This window comes from Bubalus kerabau, chromosome 11, assembly GCF_029407905.1.
Source record: "Bubalus kerabau isolate K-KA32 ecotype Philippines breed swamp buffalo chromosome 11, PCC_UOA_SB_1v2, whole genome shotgun sequence".
Lineage (NCBI taxonomy): Eukaryota > Metazoa > Chordata > Mammalia > Artiodactyla > Bovidae > Bubalus > Bubalus kerabau.
The window spans coordinates 7,194,019-7,208,625 of NC_073634.1; the positions used below are offsets into that span (position 1 = coordinate 7,194,019).

Consider the following 14,607-nt stretch of genomic DNA (forward strand, 5'->3'; position numbering starts at 1 on the left):
CCCGCTAGGGGTCCCCGGATGGAGACAGGCACACACCATGTCTGCCTCCTGGGTTTTGGGTTCCTCACCTCCAAACAGGGATAGTCCTCTATATTCTTTAAAGCTATAGCAAGAACCAGAGGGATCATGTAATTCCTTATGTACGCAAGAGTGCCTGGAGCACAGCCCAGGCTCAGCTACCCGGGGCTCCAGTTCACTCAGGTTTTATCCTCTCCGATGGCACGCTACAGGCACCAGGACTCCAGCTGGTCCACACGACGGCCCTCAGCGGTGGGGGGCTCGTCACATCCCCATTTTCCAGATGGGAACAAAGGTGCTGAGAGGCCTCACGGCTGGAGAACGGGAGAGTCAGACTTTGCACCCAGAGCTCCCAGTCACAAGGTCTTGCTCAATTTTAACTGGAATGTTTTAACATTAAAAGAGTGGGAGAGGGGGAGAGTGGGCTTCTCTGGTGGCTCAGTGGTAAAGAATCCACCTGCCAATGAAGGGGACACTGGTTCAGTCCCTGATCCAGGAAGATTCCACATGCCGTGGAGCAACTAAACCCGTGAATCGCAACTCCTGAGTCCATGTCCCACAACTACGGAAGCCCATGCATCCCAGAGCCTGTGCTCTGCAACAAGAGAAGTCACCACAGCTGGAGAGGAGCCCCCGCTCACTGCAACTAAAGAGAAGCCCGAGCAACGACAAAGACCCAGCACAGCCAAAAATAAATAAATAAATAACTGTGATAAGAGAGAGACAGAAGTGAGGCTTAATTACAAGAACACAGCCTTTCTAACTCACTCTCATCCACTGGTCACAAGATATCTGCCACTTCCACACAAACTGCCTTTGCTACTTACAACAGCCCTGCAGGAAAGGGAGCCCAAGGCCCACGGGGTCAGCCTGGCTCCCAGCCACCTCCCCTGCTTTGCTGTCCTGCAGAAGCCGCTGCAGGTGGTGGAGACAGGAGAGAAAAAGGAGGGTCCCCAGGGGCTCCAGTCCTGGGTGGGAATCAGGGAGGTGACTGGGGGGAGGTGCCCAGACCTTGTGCACACCCCGGGGGGTAATTTGCCCAAGAATGTTCACTCGCACTGAGTGAAACCCTGGAAGGACACTTCCTGGCCATTTCTAAGCTAACAGTTCCAAACAGGTTAAAACGGGCAACGAGGAGAGGACATCGGGTTCAGATCCCCAGTCCACGGCCCGGCGGTCGCGGTGAGGCTCATAACCGCTCTGTGCCTGTGTGCTCCTCTGGAAAATGGGGATGAAAACGGGGGCACGGGGCAATTCTGGCAGCACCTGGAGAACCAGCTAATGAGCAAACGGCCTATTTCCATGGGGAAATCATCTCCTGAGGGGTTTCGCAGGTAGCTCAGTGGTAAAGAATCTGCCTATGAATGCAAGAGACGCGGGTTCGATCCCTGGGCTGGGAAGATCCCGGAGAAGGGCATGGCAGCCCCCTCCAGCATTCTCACCTGGAGAATCCCACGGACAGAGGAGCCGGCGGGCCACAGTCTAGGGTGCGACTGAGCACGTGCACATCCTGAGAGGAGAGACTGAGGGGAGCTCATGCCTCTGCGGCTCACTAGCGGAGGTGCCCTGGCCAAGTTCCTCGATTTTTCTGGGCCTCAGTGTCCTTCTCTGTAAACTGCACAAGGTGATCGTAAGGACTGAATGAGATGCTGCAGATGAAAGACCCAAAATGATGCGTAACAGGCTTCGACACCACCTTTTGGTGGGAAAGAGACTGTTCCAATCACACACAGACTCACACTTCAGTAACCACTGAAAGCACGAGGTTGGGGAGGAGGTCGTGCAATGCGCAGCCTGAACCGTCCAGTGATTATATGCCTTACACACAAAATTCAGACTCACTGTACGTGCTTAGAAAAAACTGAAAGAAAAACATCTGTTGCCACTAAAACAATTATTTCAGTGTGCTTCCTAATACACAATCAACATACAACCCCCTAAAATTAAAGAACGGCAAATATCTATCAACTATAAGTCATAGAAAGCAGGTGCTGTTGAAAGCTAAGGCACATCATTTGGGATAGAGTGAATCACTGTTATTTTTGCTTTTTAAAAAAAAAAAATAAGACCTGGGGGAGGACTTCCCTGGTAGTCCAGTGGTTAAGAATCCGCCTGCCAATGCAGGGGACCTGATTCTATCCCTGGTTGGGGGACTAAGAACCACACCTGCCATGGAGGGACTAAACCCATGAGCCACAACCACGGAAGCCTGAGCGCAGCAACAAAGACCCAGCACAGCCAAAAAAAAAGAAAATAATACATAAAAAACATGGGTTCTTTGATGCGCCTTGCTGACAGCATGACCTGCTGGGCACTCCAAGGGCTAGCTCCCGCCTGGAGTTAGGGGCCAGGCTCCCTCCTCACCACCCCCACCCCAGAGCTTTCAGCTAGAGGGCATCAGCTCGTTTTAAGCAGTGCTTGTCTAATGAGAGGCAAGGACCACAAGGGGCGGAGGACCTGTCGAGGGTCAGGAGAGCGTGCACCCCCAGGTTGGTGGCTACCCCCCGCTGTCACCCAAACCCCCCTTACACCAGCCCCCCAGTGAACTCTGGGTTGCTAAGGACATAGTCTTTCCTGGAATCTTTCCTCAAGAATTCTTTCCTGGAACAACTGAAAATACAGAAACGACTCAGAGGGGGAGTTTGGAACTCTACAAACACCTGAATTCACACTAATTACACACAAAAGCCTGCTGGAAAAGGCATGGAGAAATATGGTTCATTCGTTACCTGCTGATCAATTATGGCTCATGGGAAAGATTGGCTATTAGCAGTAAGCTAACTCCTGCTTCCAACCCACGCCTGAGAGCTCAGGGCTGTTCAATGGGAGTGCGACATTGCCTGAAGGGGCAACACGACCCAGCGTTCCCCAACAAGAGAAAAGAACCAGACGCCCCCTGCCCCTACCCTGGCCCATGCCATCCTGCAGGCAGGCCTGGGGTCAGGGGGTTGATTTTCAAATAACTGGTCCATCTAAAAGGCAAGTCTACAGGAATTATTTCTATGTGGCTTCACCTTGAGATAGACACAGATATACAGATATATAGTGGGTTTGTTTTTTTTTTTTTTTTTTTAATCCATTTGAAGCTCAGGCTGGGAAAACTTCCAATCTGGTTTCTGAGAGAGAGCAGGAAGGGGCTAGGGTCAAGGCAAAAGAGCTCTGAAGAGAAGGGGACTGAAATGAAAACCTTATCTGGGAAACGACCTTGACATTCTCTGGAGAGGATGAATGACTGATTCTGCGAGGCAGGAACCAGGCCCTCGGAATCCAAGGCTAAATTCTCTGAATCTCACCTCTGTATGCATCAAATTAAAGACAAAATGTACAAATTATGAAGAAAAGAGAGAAAGAGAAAGGTTGAGATACAGTTTACCCCACCTGGCTTGTTCACTGCCTGCTTGAGGCTAGAAAACCAAGACCTCACTTCCTAGCCTCTGTCCAGGCCACGCTGCCCACCTGGGAGAGTTCACCGTCTCGCTTTGCTAAGAGGCACCACGGTGGACGCATCCATTTTCCTAAGGGAGGGAGGGTGGAGGGGGGGGTCCCAGAGCCTCGGCCGCAGTTTCAGGATGGACGCCGAGCCTCAGGGTGGATGCTGAGCCCCAGGGAGGACCCCCATCTCTTCTCCCCTGCCCACTGTGTGGTAGGTCTGGGATGGGAGGCAGCTCCCGGCAGGACAGCCCTGTAGGTCTGGTTGGAGGCTGAGCTTTCAACAATTCTGTTATCTTTGAACTTCCTGCACTAAATCCTCTTCTGCTTAAAGGAACTGGAGCAAGTCCTGAATAGCACAGATGCTGAAGACGCTGTTGACCAAAATACATGAAATCTCATGGGGAAAAAACTTCAGCGGGAAAAGACAGACAGACTTTGGGCAGGACATATCAAAGGAAGAGGCTTGTGTATACACGGGAAATCAATCTTTCGAGATGAACTTGGAAGGAACCAACCAGACAGATGTACAAAAGAGCACAGACAGTCATCTTCATTCTTGTGGGGCTAAAGGACAAAAGGCTGAACATGGCCGAGGTACACGTCCACCCAACAGAGGGTGGGTGAGTAAGTGGGGGCCACCCTGACCGCGGAGTCCTTTGCAGCCGGAAGAGTTGGTGCTATGAAGTGTATCCAATAGCGTGGAGAAGAGACTCAACACATGAAAAGGTGGCCCAGGAGACAATGTAGACATTGCTTCTCTGTATTAATTTATACTTTGTAAAAAACTTTTTATTTTGTATTGGGGCACAGCTGATTAACAACGCTGTAGTAGTCTCAGGTGAGCAGCAGAGGGACTCCACCATACACACACATGTGTCCATTCTCCCCCAAACTCCCCTCCTGTCCAGGCTGCCACACAACACTGAGCAGAGTTCCCTGTGCTCTACAGCAGGTTCTTGTTGGTCATCCAACACAACAGTGTGTACACGTCCATCCCAAACTCCCTAACTATCCCTTCTTCCCATTCTTCCCTACGGGCAACCATAATAACACCTACTCCTGTGAACACACGTGTATAGGCGTATCTGGCACAGCACGCACCAAGACCAGAAGGAGACACTGCCCCCAGATGTCACTGCTACGTCTGCTCACGCTCTGCCTCCAGGTCTGCTGGATGGAAGAGACTGTCTGTGAAGCGGCAACTGGCCTCGGGCCACCCGAGGGGGCAGCCAAAGGGCAGGCTGCCAGGACGGAGCCCAATCACAAGTCTGGTCAGGGCCCCAGATGGCGGGCAGGCTGGCCCCAAGCCAGGCTCGCCAACGTCCAGGCCTTTCCCGCTTGCCATCCTGGCCAAGTCTTGTCTACAGTGCTTGCGCCGCCACCGAGAGACCCTGAGGTTGCCCATGAACCACTCCTAGTAACTGCAGCTCTAGAACGTGGTGCCCAATAAGCCGTGCTGACCAGAACCCCTCGATGCACAGACTCGCCTTTGCCCACGAAGGCCCGACGCGGCGCCATGACACTCGCTCAGATGACATCGCTGAGTCTCGGAAAACAGGTGACTCACATCTACAAGGTGTTTTGTGTTCGTACGTTAAGAATCCATTTACACCCTGCAAATACACTGCAAACGCTAATACGCGATGATTTAAAGATCTGATTTCCAAAGGCGCATACAGCTGACACCCAGCAACACACCAAATACACACGGCTGAGTCTATCCCCGTGGAAATGACCCCAGGGCAGGGAGGGTGGATCACCAGGTGGAGTGGTGCAGGTTCAGACATGGAGTGGGTGGGGCTAAACCTCCAACAAACCCCATCCTCCTCCCGCTCCTCTCACTGCAGCTTCCAAGTCACCAATCTTCCATGCAGGAGAACCCAAGAGAAAGTTCCTGCTTCCAGACTGAAGAATTGATGCTTTCGAATGGTGATGCTGGAGAAGACTCTTGAGAGTCCCCTGGACAGCAAGGAAATCAAACCTGTCAATCCTAAAGGAAATCAACCCTGAATATTCATTGGGAGGACTGATGCTGAAGCTCCAACACTTTGTCCACCTGATGCAAAGAGCTGACTCATTGGAAAAGACCCTGATGCTGGGAAAGACTGGGGGCAAGAAGAGAAGGGGGCAACAGAGGATGAGGTGGGTCGATGGCATCACCAATTCAACGGACATGAATTTGAGCAAACTCTGGCAGATGATGAAGGACAGGGAAGCCTGATGTGCTGCAGTCCATGGGGTCATAAAGAGTTGGACACGACTGAGCGACTGAACAACAACCACTCCTTGGGGAGCACGGTGGGAGGAAGAATGAATAATTAAGCAGGCAAGCTGATGGAACATGGGGGTGAGGAGTTAAGTATCCAACCCAGGTTAGAAGAGCCAGTGCCAGTGGAGACGCTGCTTCAGAGCAGCTCGCTGCACTTGCCACATGGGCTGCAGAGCCCTGAAGGGAACTCAAGTGACCCAGGTCAGAGCCCCCACGCCCACCACACCTGCCCCAGCACCCGTGAGGTACTGAGGCTGTGCCTGGCCCCAGAGCTGCCCATAGACCAAGAGAGAGAAGAGCTGAGAGCAGTCTACACAGGCTCGGAGCAGCGTGTCCAGAAAGGACAGTAAACAGGATGAAGGACTCTCGTAAGATAGGTTAAGTAGAGACACACACTCAGTAAGGAGAGCACCTGTGCATGCAACACAGGGAGGTGTGGAAGGACGGACAGACACCTGATATTCATGAGGTGCTAAATATACCCAGGCCGCTGGACAGTAAATATTCATGATACACTCAGTGTTGAAAAGGTGCTAAATAGTCACATATATTCATCCACAGGAGACTAAACATACAACAGGGCCTTGATATTGACTGTAATTCCGTCACCCACGGGCGGCATGCAACGTGGTCCTCTGAGCCACCACCGTCTGTCACGCTCATCGGACGGTCACAGATGCAGCAGGGCAAAACTGGCCCTACATCTCACCTGCAGAACAAGTGTGTGTATGTGTGTGTGGGGAGGTGACTGGTCCAGGGCACCTCCTGTCAGTAGCCTGGCTGCTAGTACTTGTAACCACGTTAGCAGGAAAAGCTGACACTGCAGAGGGAGACAGAGCATGTGAGCCCTGTGCGCCCTGGGGCTCAGTCGCCGGGCGGATCCCGCCTGCTTGCACCCTCCCTACCTCTGTTACCTGCCCCCTCTCTCTGCCCTGGCTCCTCACTTGAAACTGCATCAAGCTCATTTCCTACCTGGAGGAGGAAATGGCAACACACTCCAGTATTCTTGCCTAGGAAATCCCACGGACAGAGGAGCCCAGCGGGCTACAGTCCATAGGGTCACAAGAGAGTCGGACACGACTGAGCACAATAAGGTCATTCTGAACAGGACCTCTACCACTAGCCCTGCTCGGCAGTGCTCTACACAGCAGACTTGCTCGTTGTCCTGGATCACCATCAGCTCTCAGACCCTTCACTGCTTTAGGATCCTTTATCAGGGGGTCTTATGTGAGTAGTGTTAGTCACTCAGTCCGTGTCTGACTCTTTGCAACCCCATGAACTGCAGCCTGCCAGGCTCCTCTGTCCACGGAATTCCTCAGGCAAGAATACTACAGTGAGTTGCCATTCCCTTCCCCAGGGGATCTTCCTGACCCAGGGATTGAACCCAGGTCTCCTGCATTGCAGTTAGATTCTTTACCATCTGAGCCACCAGGGAAGCCCCTAGGGGGTCCTAATGGGGAATCAAAATAAATGCCTTTTTGCTTATTAAGAAAGACAATGGTAGAGTAACCACTACAAATAATTCATGAGGCATTTTCTCCGCTGATACAGGATCTCAAGTGATGCTGGTATGCGTGAATCCCCACCCCCATGCTATGGGGTCACAGGGACTCTAGGTGGCAGAGTGGAAACCAGAGCCCTGACTGCCCCCCTCAACTGGACCACTTGCTTTAAGAAAGCAAAACACCTCTCACATTTTCACGACCCCCCACTCAAACCAGCCATTCTAAGAGTAGTTTCTTGGGAAACTCGCGCACCTGACCTAAGGCTTCTGCTGCCTCCCACAGACGTGAGCATCTGGGGACAGAAAAAAAAAAGAGACTACTGTCTAGACCCCAGAGGTGAGTGGGTATTCCAGAAGTTCTCAAACTTCATACATTCAAAAGCCCATCCCACAACGGGGCTAGGAAGACACTTGAGCAAATAAACAACATCCTACTCCTCACCTTTCAAAAGGCTCTTTTGCAATTTCTTTCACAGACAGCTTAATCATAAGAAACATCTGGGAGCTCTTCCTACCCAGATCTGCACAGGAACAGTGCCAGTGGTCCACAAGGAGCCGACAGAGGTAGGGGTGTCCCTGGTTGCATGGCCACCCCTGTCCGATCATTTCTTGTCAATCTGCCACTAAATTCGCTGACCGTTCCCTGGGATCTACTGGTTAGTGTCCTGCTGAGCTCAGGGTTATGGGTCATAGCATATTAAAGCAATACAAAGGATGCTACAGTAATTCCTTAGAATCATTGATGTGCCTTAAGGACCATTTACCTGACCTGAAACTTTGCAATGCACTTCCGGGTGCAGATAACTGAGAATAACAGGATTGGATGAGAATTCCTCTGATTTCCATTCAGCTGGGGGAAAATGCCAGGCATTTAGAATGCTGACCGCGACTATGGTCCAACATACAGATACAGGTACCCTGACAACAAAAGGGATAATAAGCATGACACCAGGAAGAGCCAACTAAGAGGTGAGCCCCAGAAGACCACTCCTGGGGAGTCTTCTGTCTTGATGGATTCAAGAGGTCCTTCCCAGTGGGAGGAAGAGATAGTAAGGGAGTTTGGGATGGACAGGTACACATGCTATATTTAAAATGGTTAACCAACACGGAGCTACCGTATAGCACAGGGAACTCTGCTTAATGTTATTTGGCAGCCTGGGTGGGAGGGGAGTTTGAGGGAGAATGGATACATGTATATGTATGAGTCCCTGTGCTGTTCAGCAGACACCGTCACAACATTGTTCATGCGCTATAACCCATTACAAACTAAAAAGTTAAAAAAAAAAAAAAGAAGTCCTCCTCATGGGAAGTTCTCTTTAATCTCACATGTGGCCGAGTCTTAATGTTACTTAAAGTCCCTCCTCCTCTGAGAAGCCCTCCCTGAGCACTGTGCCTTCTATCCACAAAGTGTGAACAAAACCCAGGACTTGTGAAGGGCTAATCAAGTTCTCCAAACAATTTCCAAGGATCCTGAAGAATCAATTACAACTTGGATTTTTCGGTATTTTTCCTGCCGCTTTTGGTAAATGCCAAGCTTACAGTGGATCGTTCTGATGATGAAGCAGCAGCGGCATAAACAGCACGATCATTTGGAGAACACCAAAGCATATGAACCTGGTCTACTGCGCTGGGCTCAGAGTGTGTAGGCAGACAACTCTTCTGTCCTCCAACCACCAAAGCTTCAAAGCTACTCTTTCCCCATTTCCTCCCCATCCCTGACTGGTAACTCCAACAGGCCCTACCGTCTTTCCGGTCTTTTTCAGGTAATAAGAAGTCCAGTGCAGATAACGGAGGCTGACTTGCCCAGAAGACGGGGGGATGGGGGAAGGGAATTTCTGGTCTGTTTCCCCAGTTTGCTGCCCCCAAGCTTCCTTCCCACATCTCCAGGGTGCATCTGGTTTCTCCAGGGAGGGGAGGAGTTAAGATATACAAGTTGCTGAAATTCCCTCTACACATCAAGAGCTTTACTCTAAGCCCCCATGTCCAGAGGACAGGAGATACAACCTAAGAAAGATTCCTGCCTTTCATGTCAAAAAAAGAAAGCTCTTCTGATACAGGGAGAGAGGAACCTGGAGCCCCCAGCCCCTTTACACCCAGCCTGGAAGAGAGAGGGAAGAAAAACCCCAGGGGATTGAGAGGGACATGGAAGGCTGGGGGGAGTTTGTCCTGCTTATGGCTAGGAACACAGGACCGCTCAGACTAGGGCTATTCCACACAAACTGGGCAGGTTCCCAGATGCCCAGCAGGGACCTGTTGAAGACATAGGGTGCGGAGACCTCAGGGCCAGATGCAGGAGCCTGGTCCCCATCTGTGTCTCACTCTAGGGACAGCTGGCTGGACAATGCTCAATGGAAACAGGAAAAGGAGGCTCAGTGGTGGGAAACCCATGAGATGACAGCAAGAAGCCACGCTCCCCACACCTTGAAGTGCTGCAACCCTCTCCTGGAGCCCAGAGACTACCTGCAGAGAGAAAGGGCCCCAGACAGTGACCTGGAGAGACGGAGACTGATTTTCCGGGGACTAAGCTGCTTTAAGCTAGATACCGACTCAGATAAAATCCTTTGAATTAGGCTCAGGAAAATCACGATCAGGACCTAGGACTAGACATATCAAAAGGGAACCAAAGTCCCTTGTTCAGGGCAGCAAAATTAAGTTCACCTAAAAAAGTAAGTTGACCTAAAAAACTCTGCACATCACAACTGGGAGGCTGGTGACCTTCAGCCCTCCACAATAAACCCCAGGCAAGAAACGTCTCCACTCGGATCGAAAGGCTTCCTCAGGGTCTCCATGCAACACAAGCAGAGTTTATAAGCGTGTCTGTGCACAGGCACGTAGCTAACCTCCCAAGGAAGAGCGGATGGCTGCAAGCTTGCCCAGGCAAACCCAGCCTACTGTGCCACCTCAGAAAACTTACCCTCCAGAGGGCAATGCACCTTCACCCACAGTCTCATTTAAGCCCCTGAGCTGGTGACCGGCACTCCCTTTCTGCTAAGTCAAACCAAGACTCATCAACTTCGGCTCAAGATGACCAAGCTGAACAACAATATGAATAGGACACCCACCCTTCCCTGAGCCCGAGGGGCCTGGTCCCACGCAGTAGCCATATGCTGTGTGTGAGCCGGGCAGCAGCCTTGCAGGTGCCACTTTTTAATTTGTTCATTGAGGACAGCTGCTCAGAGAAGCTAAGAAACTTGACCAGGAGGCAAGTCTGGACCAAGGGAGGCCCTCGCTCCAGGCACAAAATTTCAGGGAGTACCAAAGACTCCTGGAGACAAATGGTACAATGGACTGTTTCAAAACATCAAAATGAACACAGAATCCACACTGCACAAAAGACATCACAGTTTTAAATAAAGACAGGATCTGTAGTACTGATTTTTCTTCTACCTTAGGCTCCAATATGGCTCAGCACAACACTGGGGCAGAGAGAAGAAACCAGCCCAGCTCAGTCCTCCACAGGCCCCACAGTCAGGGACCGCTGACGTGACTGCACAGACTCTAGAAATGCTGCTCCCCACAATCCTACCGCCTCACATGGCTCTAAGGAGTGATCACGGCGCTCCATCATCCCAGGTGTGAGCTCCAGGGAGACCAGGGTCTAAACAGATTCTATTCCACGGTCACGTGCCCGAATTATGTAAATGAAGGAAGCGTGCCGGCTGGAATAGGGAGTGGGGATATTTTAAGCTATCAGTTGAGGAAGGTGTGGGGTGGGCGCTCAGAGGCTCACACAGCTGCTCGTCCCCCACTTGACAGATTTATGGCTCAAAATTAAGTATTCAGCAGGGACACCGTGCCAGCTGCCGCCTGTACCGACAGGAGTCTAACCCCAACGGAGGTATTCCTTTACACTTTGCATTTCCAAAGCCAAAGCCTGGTTGGTAACTACTCCACTGGAGTAACCACTCAGGCTTTGCTCACTGTTCACCTAAGCGTCCGTTCAACAAATAGGTGTTGATTAAAAATGTGAGCATTTCTTAGATCAACCCCAGAACCCCTCACTGGCAACCAAAGCCTAAAACGTGTGTAACAAATAAAGCATTACCTGAAGCAGAAGAGTTAACGACCGTCCACTCCTCTCCCCTGCCGCGGCCTCTGGCGCCAGGAGGCACCGACACTTCGTCCACCACCAACTTCCCCCGGGCACACCGACTCCCCTCGTCGTGTGTTTTCTGAGGCGTTACCTCACGATTCAAAGTTAAGTCCGGCGAAGTCAGCAAAGGGAAACTTCGGGCACTTGGGGGAGCGCGTCCGGCCGGACTCGGCCGCGGGGAGGGAGCTCCGTCCGCGTGGCTGAGGGGGTCCCCGGCTCCGAAACCCCCGCCCCAGTCCCAGCCCCGGTACCTGCACGGGAGCGCGGGCGGCTCCGCGAAGCGCCGGAGGCTCTGGGTCCGCGGGGTGGGGGCGGCGGGGCCCCGGGAGCGCGGACGCGCGGCCCTCACGCGGCGCAGCAGGTGGCCGCCCGGCCTCGCCGCCGCCGCCGGGTCGGGGGCCCGAGACCCGGGCGCGGGCGCGGGCGCGGGCACGACCCTCCGGCGCCGGCGCTGGCGCTCGCCGGGCCTCGGGCGCGCTCCCCGGCCCGGGCGCGCCGGCTCGGCTCTGCGGCTCTCGGCACGGCGGGGGCGGACGCCGCTCCCCTCACTCTTCTCGCTCCGCTCGCTCGCCCGCAGCGCGCACCTCCCCCGCGGCGCGCCGCTCCCGCCACCCGGCCGCGAGCTCGTGGGGGTGGCGCCCGCGGGCCCCTCTGCCGGCGGGGAGCCCCCTCACCAGCCCACGGAGACCCCGCCTAAGCCGGCCCGCGCGGGGGCGCTGTCGGAGCTCAGGGCCTGGCGTACCCCCTCTTCCCCGCCTCCCCCAGGCGACCCCGACGGTCCCGTGGACGAGGTGCCCCCGCTCCGCGCCCCAGCGGCCCCGACTGCACCCTCGTCCTCAGGGGTCACCTGAGGGCTCCGCTGCCCGACGGCGCTAGACCTGGGATGCTCATCACCCGCCTCGCCAAGCCGGCCACGGGCCGGAGGGAGGGCGCCGCGAGCGGGAATTGTGTGTTTGAGTAAAAGTAAAAGTTGTTTTCTATATAACCTTGTGTGTCCGGAGAGTCTCCAGGCTAATTCGTGGGGTGAATCATTGTTGTTACACTGCAAATGGGGAAGAAAGGCTGCCAGCGGCCTCGCAGCCTCTCCTTACTTTCTTGTGGAGACCGGCCGGTCCAGGTAAGGAGATTGTCTTAGGAAACGTGCTGGCCTCGGACGGTCGCTCAGCGGCGACCAGAGAGCTGGCCCGGAAGCCTGGGCCTGCCAGTCACACAGCACCAGACGCCCCCACCCCGGCCACGTGCCTACAGAGCAGGGAGCTTAACCTGCGGGGAGATAAGACCCACGTGAATTGTGACCCGCAGGGAACGGAGGCCACTGCTGCTGACCCTTGAGAAGCTTCCATGCCAGCTGGAAGAGCTCATGCTAGCAGCACATCGATTGATGACCAACGTCTGAGTCTTCAGCTATGTTGGCGCCTTTATATGGGCACACTCGGAATCTGTACCACATTTTAGGTGGTGGGTTTGGGGATTTTCCCTGCGGGCACTGAAGACCCAAGAAGCCCGTGTTTGTACCGCTATCTGCAAAGAGCCAGGGAAGAAGCTTGGAAGGGTCTCTCTCCACTCTTGGCTTTAACTGGAGCAAAATCCCAAATAAAAGCGTCAGAGGCAGGGTAAGGAGGTTAAGGGGCTTCCGAGGTGGTGCAGTGGTAAAGAACCCACCTGTAGTGCAGGAGACATGGGTTCGGTCCCTGGATCGGGTAGATCCCTTGGAGGAGGAAATGGTAACCCACTCCAGTATTCGTGCCTGGAAAATTTCATGCACAGAGGAGCCTGGTGGGCTGCATACAACCCATGGGGTCATAAAGAGTTGGACACGCTGAAAGCGACTGAGCACCTCAGGGCACAGAAAGAAGTTAAAGACAGATCACAGTTATTTGAGCAAATAAAGATAAGTTTATTTATGAAAATAAAATTTGTATAATCCCTTTGGAATAAGCCATTCTCTTAAAAACCCCTTTTGCTGTTAAGTGCTTTAAATTTCCTGTGTGGAAGGAATAAAAATATATTGTGAATCAGTCTATAGCCCCCCAGTTTAATAACCTGCATTCACAAAGGATAGGTGACTAATGAAGATAAGAGACAAGGACTCAGGGGGCGTGTGCTTTTTTGAGAATCCTCAAACTACACTGAACAACTACAAATAAACCTGCACCCCCTTTTCTTCTCTCCCACCTTTAGCCTCTGCTCCTTGCTGTTAAAAATTACATTTATTTTGTTGTAACTCCTAAATATTTACTGACTCCATAAATCACCTTTCTAAGTAAGGATTTCATTTGTTTCTGTAGTATCTTAAACTTCTGGCTTTATTTGTGTGTGCTGTGGGTGGCTTTTGAAGTTCCTAGAGGTTTTGAGAGGACAAAACCCAAAGTTCTTGGTGATTAGTTAAGGCTGAGAAAGAACATGGTGTCAACACCCAAAATAGAAAGGGTAGGGGAACTTTGTGAACATGTTAGAAAAATGGGAAAATATCCGGTCCTTGTAGAGCAAGCTTTAAAAGTGTTGAAAGTAAGAATGCACTCCCCCTTCCTCAGCCCCCAGGGCTCCTCCAGTGCCCTTCAAGGGAGCTCTTTTCCTCTCTAATGCCTCTTGGACCAAACCTTGAAGCCAGGTTGAGAAAAGGCTAAAATGTCAGTAACCATTTGCCAACGGTTTCAAGGAAACAGCCCCCACGAAGAGTTTCTGGAATCTTGCACTGACAACCATAAAGCAAAGAGCAGAGGGTTGGTTTTGGTTTTTCTTTTTTTTTTTTTTTCTGGAACTCCAGAAAAATCTTGCTCATCTATCCCTGAATGCTCCCTCCTGGGGAAGGAGAACCTCACTGATAAGGCAAAAGAAAGAGCTAAAGCTGTGCTATCTCAGGACTTCCCTGGTGGTCCAGTGGTGAAGACTTTGTCTTCCAATGCAAGGGCGTGTGAGTTCGATCCCTGGTTGGGGAGCTATGATCCCACATGCCTCACAGTCAAAAAACCAAAACATAAAACAAAAGCAATATGGTAACAAATTCATTAAAAAAACTTCAAAAGTGGTCCGTATCAATCAGTGAATATGTTGCCTATCATTTGGGAATGCATTTCTATCAAACAAGACCTACTATTATCCCATCTTACAGAAGAGGCACTGCGGTCATCTCTCTGTTGTGGGGAAATAAGGTGGGTGCCCAAGGTCAGGCAGGAAGGAAGTGGCAGAGCCAGGATTTGAACCCAGTCTGCAGTCCTGGCACTGAATAGGCTGCCTTTCTGCTGTGTGTGCTCAGTCGTTCAGTCGTGTCCAACTCTGCAACCCTGTGGA

At 52.2% G+C, this 14,607-nt stretch overlaps 1 protein-coding gene across 1 annotated transcript in view; it reads right to left on the reverse strand.

Annotated features, from left to right (window-relative positions):
* CRACDL (CRACD like) overlaps positions 1–11,713 on the reverse strand; it is a 131,868-nt gene extending 120,155 nt beyond the window's left edge. The window contains exons 1-2 of the mRNA XM_055539267.1: positions 11,568–11,713; positions 11,269–11,407 (exon numbers count right to left, since the gene is read on the reverse strand). The gene's annotated coding sequence lies outside the window, so the exon portion shown is untranslated. The remainder of the gene's footprint in view (positions 1–11,268; positions 11,408–11,567) is intronic.
* Positions 11,714–14,607: the final 2,894 nt, after the last annotated feature.